General features: G+C 39.0%; 1 pseudogene; it reads left to right on the top strand.

The window, feature by feature from the left end:
* Positions 1 to 682: 682 nt before the first annotated feature.
* LOC110595034 lies at positions 683 to 4801 on the top strand (annotated as a pseudogene).
* Positions 4802 to 8667: the final 3866 nt, after the last annotated feature.

Below are 8667 nucleotides of genomic sequence, written 5' to 3'. Positions count from 1 at the left end.
CCATCTCTGAAGAACAGGCTTACTATCTCCAAGGACACAACAACCAACTGTTCACCACAATTACCAACATGGTCCCTATAGACACAGCACAGTAAAACAGCCTAGGGTGCTTCCTGCACAAGAACCAAGACTGATTTCAGTTGTGATCCCTCCCCACTTCTGCAAAACAGGAAAACGTGACTGAGATGCCTTTTCCTGTCAGTTTCTGAGTTTTCCCTTCACACCCAGCTCACTCAGAGTCCTGATTTCCTTCCTTTACTAATTTGTGGCAGGTTAACTGTGAAGGGTTCATGCATTTTGATGCTGTATTCTGTTTAATAAAAGTTCAAGAGAAAAGGCTCTTTTTGTCAAGGTAAGGTCCATCCCTGATATGTTGCCACGTATTCATCTTCGTGGGCTCAACCCCTCCAAATACAAGTATGCAAATAAGTAAAATATATGCCTTTTTTAAAGTGGAAACTTTATTAAACTTGGAGAAGCATTTGGGGTTATTGTGGCATGGGAAATTAAAGGAGCGTTTATGCTAACTTTTCTCATAATTAAGAAGTAGTATAATTGAACAGTGTACTTACAAAATAACTTTATTAAATGATAAAACAGACTGAAAGGATTCTCTTCATGGGTGTCTCTCAGTGGATGAAAATTGATTCAAGAAGATAATTAGGGAAACAGGGAGCCTGCGATGCCCAAGGTATGTAGAAACCCCAACATTTGGAAGGGAAAGTGCCTCAGCTTGACATAAAAAATACATCTCAGGAGATCTGATGAGTAATTCATTGGAAAAGTGAAAAATAAAAAGAAATAATAGCACATTTCTTATGAAACTCTAGTGTGTGTTTGAAGATGAAAACAGAATTGTCCAGGACTTTGGGAAAACCATCTCATGAGAAGAAATAACGACACTCAAACAAATAAACAATACTTAGTCAATGTTATTCAAGGGTGAACAGGTCAGTCTTATGAAACACAAGGAAAATTCAGGCTTTCAGATATTTCATAAAACATGACACTGTGAGGGATCAAGTAATCATCATAAAAATGAAATCTTATGATCAACAAAAATTAAATTACATTAAAAGTTAAACTTCATTAAAATTAAAAGCATGCTGCTCTGCTAAAGTGACTATCAACAAAATAATGAGAAGTTTCAGAGTTAATAAAATATTTGCAAATTATGTAATCACGAAAAACTTGACTATATAAGAATCCTCTAAAGGATAAAAAGGAAGAAACAATTCTTCTACAAAACAAGGAATAATTTGTAAAGACATACCATCAAAGGAGAAATGTGATGGATGTAAGAAGGTCAACATAATTTACCACTGGAGAAGTTCACATTAAGGCAATATAAAAGACCCTTCAACAATTCTTAGAATGGGTCAGCAACATTCAATTCAGCTAGGAAATGTATTCTTTCAACTTGTGAAAGATTTGAGATTTTTTTTCACTTTCTAGCACCTATAATGTTCTAATAAATGTTTCAGTTTAAAATGGCTCAATTACAAATAAATATTGACAATATCAGTATTGGTAAACATGCGGGGTCTAAAGCCTAAAACATTTCTCATAAAAATGCAAAATAAGACAGCCACAATAGAAAGCAATGAACAGCTTCTCATAAAGATCAACATGTCTTCATTTTTATTTATTTATTTTTTTGAGTTGGAGTCTCACTCTGTCACCCAGTCAGGTGCAGTGGCACGTTGCCAGCCACCACAAGCCTCGACCTGCTATGCTCCAGGAATCCTTCCTCCTCAGCCGTCCAAGTAACTGGAACTATATGTAACCAGATAATCTTTTTTAATTGTAGAGAGGAGGCCTCGCCAAGTTACCCAGGCAGGTCTTGAACATGCAGGCTCAGATAATCCACTTGCCTTGGCCTCCCAAAGTGCTGGAATTACAGGCTGAGCCACTGAGCACAGCCTAACATGTCTTTAACAGATGACCAGAAATCTTCTCCTGAGTGTGTGCTACACAGGTATAAAATCATATTCATACAAACCTGCATTCAAACATTTATTAGAACTTTATAGGTGCTAGTAAGTAGAAAAAAATCTCAAAGTCTTTCACAAGTTGAAAGAATACATAACCTAGTTGAATTGAATGTTGCTGAGCAATTAAAATGAGAATCTATTGATGGACATATCAACACAGGTGAATCCCTAGACATGATGTTGAATGAGATAAGCCATTTTCAAAGACCACAAGGCACAGAGTCATGGGTTTCACACATCAACTGGCATGATGGTGGTGTGGGCTGGGCTCTCTGTCTCCTTCCTGATCAGGCCCAGATATTGAGCTCCATTACTTACAGGTGGAAAGTTCTATTATTTTCAATAATGTACTGAGGTTTAAATCATCCCACAGAATACAACTATGACAAATGGTTCCTTTGAATGAAGAGGGACTCATCTTTGTCCTGATACCAGGAAAACTCCTCCCAACAATCTTCTTCCATGGATCTTCCAAAAGCCAGCAGACTTGCAGATTAGACTCCATCTGAATGATCTTCGCCTCTACGTTCCTTATACAATCCCTTAACACAATGAGTGGAGTATCCCCTCTATGGTGACGATGGCCGCGCTGCCAAGGAAGCAGCTGAAGAGCAGTCTGTGCTGTCCACATTCAGGATACTGGTGAAGCCTCGACTGATCACAAAGAAGTTGGTGTGGAGGGGAGCTGGCCTCTGCTTCACGTTGGTTTCCACTCAGTAGAACAGCCCTCCTCTACAAGATCTGACACCGTGTAACTTTCCTGCAGCTCCCAGCAATCTCCATCTAGCATAGACAGACACAGTCTGATCTCTCAATAGAAAAAAAATTAACTGCATTAGAAAACAGTAAGAGTTGAGATCTAGAGAAGCAGGAGGTGAGGATAGATTACTTGTTGAGAGCCAACTGTGATTTGAGATGGCAGATCGGTAAACAGCAAAAGGTGCAAGAGAAATACAAGGAGTGGCTAAACTAAATAGATGTGTGACAATGAGCAAGATGCTCCTTATAGAAAAGTCAGCCAGGCTCGGTGGCTCAGCCTGTAATCCCACGGCTTTGGGAAGCTGAGGTGAGTGAATTGCCTGAGCCCACGGGTTCGAGACCCGCCTGGGAAGCAAGACTTCATCTCTACAATAAATCAAAAAATCAGCCGGGTGTGGTAGCGCATGCCTGTAATTCCAGCTACTCAGGAGGCTGAGGCAGAAGGATCGCCGGAGCCCAGCAGGTTGAGGCTGTGGTGGCCGGGAGTGGAGACTGCACTCCAGTCTGGGCGACAGAGTGAGACTCCAACTTAAAAAAAAATAAAATAAAAGTCAAAACAAGAGAAGACTGTGTGTAGAGATAAGAACAAGCATGATCACCTGTGACTGGGCCACTTCACCACCTTCTGACACTGGGCGTCTTTTAGTGAACAGTGGAGAAAGAGTTATGTGTTCCAGAACCTCATCAAGCAACAGGAAAGGATAAATTCCAAAGGGAAGAGATAGAAAGGCAAAGAAAAATGCTAGCAAAGCGGAAAACTCCTGCTATGGCCAGGCCCCTCCAGCCACCAGTGAGCAGAAGAAGCCAAAGACCAATATGAATGGAGCTGATATCAAAATGTTATTGTTAGCAGAATACAACGAGCAAGAAGAAATCTTCAAACTCAGACTAGGTCATCTTAAAAAGGAGAAATCAGAGATCCAAACAGAGCTGGAAAGGCAAGAAAGGGTTATAAATTTACATATCAGGGAACTAAAATGGATACATAATCAAGATAACTCACAATTTAAAGACCATCCGAAACTTATTGACAGATATTTGTTATTACATCTCTTGAGTAAATGAGGTTTAAGTGAAGTTTACAAGGACTTTGATCTAACAGAACAAAGATATGTAGTTGTGAAAATTCACCAGCTAAATGAAACCTGGAGAGATGAGAAAAAGTAGAATTAATATCAACATATGTATATGAAATACCAGATATACAAAGAACTAGACCAACCTCAGATAGTGAAGTTGTATGATTACTTCTCACTGGACACTGACTCATTCTCCACAGTGTTAGAATACTATGGGGGGAATGACCTGAATGTCTACCTGAAACAGCACAAGTTAATGTCACAGAAAGAGGCCCAGTACATCATAATGCAGATTGTGAGAGCGTGAAAGTATTTAAATGAAATCAAACCTCCCAACATACACTATGACCTCAAATAAGGTAATATCATCTTAGTAAATGGGACGGCATGTGGAGAGATAAAAATTACGTATTTTGCTCCTTCCAAGATCATGGACGACGACAGCTACAACTCAGTAGGCAGCATGGAGCTCACATCGCAGCTTGTTGGGACTTGCTGGCATTTTCCACTAGAGTGTTTCGTGGTTGGGAAGGAGCCACCAAAGATCTCAAATAAAGATGACCTCTGGCCGGTGGGCATGATCTACCAGTGTCTCTATGGAAGGAAGTCTTTCGGCCATAACCAGTCCCAGTAAGTATTTCTGCAGAAAACAATTCTGAAACCTACTGAGGTGCAGTTGCTGTCAAAGTTTGTGGTCACGCCTGAAGCCAAGGCATTCATCAGGAGATGCCTGGCCTAGCGGGAGGAGGACCCTATTGGGTCCAGCCGCTGACCTGAAACCCCTACCTGCTGGCACACATCTGTAAACTGGTGTCCTTGAGCACCCCAGTCAGAGTGGCTGGAGCATTCATATCCAGAGCTTCCAGCCCCTTGAATCAAGGGACACCAGGCTTCAGACTGTTGGGTACACAGTGGACAGAAGGCTTTCTGCTGGCACATGATGGGGCCGGGAGGCATCCGATCATGTAACTGGTGCTTTTTTTTCTGCTTTCCATCTATTGAGCATGGTGGCATCAACTTTCAGAGGGGGCCTCGGCCTCACAGGTAGTCCTGCCCAAGGCTCTGGTGGTGACAGCAACCACGAGGTTGCTCTGAGAGAGGAAATCTCAGGGAACAACTAGTGATCTTGAGCCATGCAGACTTGGGAGTCCCCGATGAAGTGCTTCAGATGAAGAATGTGTACTTGAAATACAGACTGGAATGGTCCAGGGTCTATATTTAAACTTTTTTTTATATTACACAAAATTTATTGTTGCAAATAATGTGGTTTTTTTGGTTTTCTTTTTTTATGCTGGTAACTGAACAAGGCTAGTTGGTAGCACTATCAAATGCAGGTTTTTTGTTTTCTTTTGTTTTGTTGAGTTGGAGTCTCACTCTGTCACCCAGACTGGAGTACAGTGGCCGCTCCCAGCCACCGCATCCTCGATCTGCTGGGCTCCGGTGATCCTTCCGCTTCAGCCGTCCTAGTAGCTGGAACTACAGGCGCTCGCTATCATGCCCGGCTGATTTTTTTTTTTTTTTGAGTTGGAGTCTCACTCTGTCACCCAGACTGGAGTGCAGTGGCCACTCCCGGCCATAGCACCCTCCACCTGCTGGTCTCCAGTGATCCTTCCGCCTCAGCCTTCCAAGTAGCTGGAATTACAAGTATGCGCTACCACGCCTGACTGATTTTTTTTTTATTATTTATTGTAGGGATGAGGTCTCGCTGCCCAGGCGGGTCTCGAACCCGCGGGCTCAGGTAATCCACTCACCTCAGCCTCCCAAAGGCGCAAGATTACAGGCTGAGCCACCGAGCCTGGGTGTAAATAATGTTTTTTAAATATATATTTTATATTAAAATTTGGGGGTATATTTAAGAGTTAGGTACGCAAATATTCATTGTGCAGTTACCCTTGTTGATAAGGTACACTCCCCTTTCCCCAGACAGATATTGACTACAATTAATCCCACCTCCTTTCCTCTCTCTGCTGCCCCCATAGTTTCCCACCACTGTCAGTCATTTTCTTATAGTATTATGGTAGTTGTTCAAGGTCCACTTATGAGTGAGAACGTGTGATATTCATATCTTTGTTTCTGTGAGAGATCACTCAGTATTATAAACTCTAATTCCATCAAGGTTGCTGCTACATCCATGGGTTTCTTTTTTTCTTTTTTATGGCTGCTTAATATTCCATTGTGTATATGTACCACGTTTTTTTGATCTAGTCCAATTTTGAAAGGCACCATGGTTGATTCCATGATCTTCCTATTGTGAAAAATTCTGTGATAAACATGCGTGTGTAGGTATCTGTATTATAGAGTGATTTGAGTTCTTCAGGTTTTAGTCCCAGTAGGAGGAGTGTGGGGTCATATGGACGGTCGACTTCTAGAGGTTTTAGGAATCACCACACTGATTTCCACAGAGGCTGTACTAGTTTGCTGTTCCACCAACAGTGTAGAAGTGTTCCCTTTTTGCTACATCCTCTCCAGAATCTTTTATTTTTTGAGTTATTGATAATGGCCATTCTGACTGCAGTCAAGTGGTATCACAGTATAGTTTTAATGTGCATCTCCTTGATGACTAGACAAACAGAAACCCAAATAAAAAGCACCATCCCATTCACAATAGCCACAAAAAAGTGAAATACTTTGGCATCTTCCTAACCAGAGATGTGAAAAACCTCTACGATGAACCTAAAACACTGCTCAAAGAAATCAAAGATGCCACAAGCAAGTGGAAAAATGTTGAGAGTCAAGACCTTGGAAAAACAAACTATGGAGCACCTGATGAGAAAAAAGATCTGACATACAGCGACCATGTTGGAGACAACAGGCACCATGGATCCTGTTTAATAAATTTTCTGGTTTTTTGCCTATGTATGTCCCCAATTGTAATACAATTTGTTTGTTGATTTTTAAATAATATTCTATATTATATTTACAAAATGATATGATTTTTATTGGAAAAACTTAAACAGTAAAAATTATTTATAGAGAATTTTTGTTTTGTTTAAGTTTTGAAGTTTTCTTTTTTTAAAAGTTAACTTTAAGTTTTTGAAGACTAATCTTGAGATTTTTTTAACAATACATTAAAAGTTTCTGTTGACTATGGACTAAAACTTTTTGTACCAAATATTTTGTTTTTGTCTCTAGCCAAGTTGATTGTTAAAGAACAAGCTATGCCAATACTTCCCTGTTACAGTTTTTGCCCCCAGCCAGGCTGTTTAATAAGTTACTATGGAAATGGGATTTTTTACAAATGGTTGCACACTAGTTTATAAGGAAATAGATTTTAAATATAATTAGATTTATAATTTTATTAAGTTTAAAGATAAGATAAAAATAAGTTTATAGTTTTATAACAATAAAAATCACACATTAATGATAGTTATACATCTATGATAGTTTAAATTTAAAGCAATTAATAAAATAAATATAAGTTTATAAAATATAACATAGTGTTAGAGTTTAATCATTAGATAAAATAAAATTGTTAAGTCTAGATGTGATTAAAAAGACTCATATGAGTCATTGTGAGGTTTTATAGCTTAAAAATAATTAGTTTTGGGTTAAGTATTAAAACATTATATAGTATTATATTTTGTTAAATCATAAAAGGTTAATAAAAAATTCAAGATTTTATATTAGGTAAAAATAAAAATAAACTTATAAAGTATAGATTATTCATTAAAATCATGGAAAACAGTTTGTAAAACTATTGTAAAAACTCTGCATTTATCATCTTGACGTAAGCCTGTTATGCCTCATGAATTCGTGATTGTTTACTTGGGGCATACAAATCTCATGATGTATGGTTTTATAAAATACATTATTATGGGGGGCCAGCCCCCCAAAAGAGATTTAGTGCTCCCAACACATTATACACTTTGGGACGTGTAAAACCCCAGCGAATGTTTGTCATATTGCTAGGGGTGATAAAAAATGGTATATAAGGTGAGAGGAGTTTAAATAAAATTTAAAACAGTCCTGATCAGACTGAACCCAAAAGAACTGCCTTGAGTTGCTTCTTCTTCACCGTTTCCTGATTCTCCTGATTCAGGCCCAAGCCCCCTCGGTAGGAGCCAGCCTCCGATAGCTTTGGTGCCCGAACAGGGACCTGAAACCAGTGAGTTGTATATATATTTGTCTCATTTCAGGAACGAACCTTGTCTTAGGGTGCTGCAGGCCCCCCCAAGAGAGAGTGGGCTGAGAAGGCAAGCAGGTATTTCCAGAACTTTTGAGATGTTGATGCACCTCTCTTACAGTTGAGAAGTTAAGAAGTAATTGTTTGTATCATTTTGTAAATAAGTTGTTTTACAGTGTATAGTAGGATTGTTGTCTTTTTAGATTTACAATGGGGAACTGTGGCTCCAAAGAAAGGAGAGCCTACATTAAAATTATGTCTAAAGCTTTAAAATATAAAGGGATAAAGGTAAATAAATATAAACTAAATTATTTTTTTGGATTTTGTTCAGAAGGTTAATCTCTGGTTTCCTGACCAAGAAACATTAAAATTAGAGACATGAGATGAGGTAAGAAAAAATATGAAAAAATTATATATTTTAATGCATATTACTAACAGTGGAACTCAAATGCCTGAAGATTCTTATTCCTTGTGGAACATTTTGAGAGAGGCACTGGTACTCAATCCTAATTATGGTTCATTTGCTGAGAGTGATTCCCATCCCAAGGAGGAGGAGGAGGAGACACAAAAGGTAAAAGACAAGGTATATCCCTTACCTGCTGAGAATGAGACAGAGTTAAATAAGGAACCAACACAATATAATAACCCAGATTGGCCTGACTTTTCTTTTCCAATAGCTACTAGAGCCATTCCTACTGCTCCACCTGTAAAT

This window comes from Carlito syrichta, unplaced genomic scaffold (genome assembly GCF_000164805.1).
Source record: "Carlito syrichta isolate Samal-C Ts95f unplaced genomic scaffold, Tarsius_syrichta-2.0.1 Scaffold227101, whole genome shotgun sequence".
NCBI classification, from domain to species: domain Eukaryota; kingdom Metazoa; phylum Chordata; class Mammalia; order Primates; family Tarsiidae; genus Carlito; species Carlito syrichta.
The sequence above is the reverse complement of the archived record's forward strand: the minus strand, read 5'-3'. Positions and strand labels throughout refer to the sequence as shown.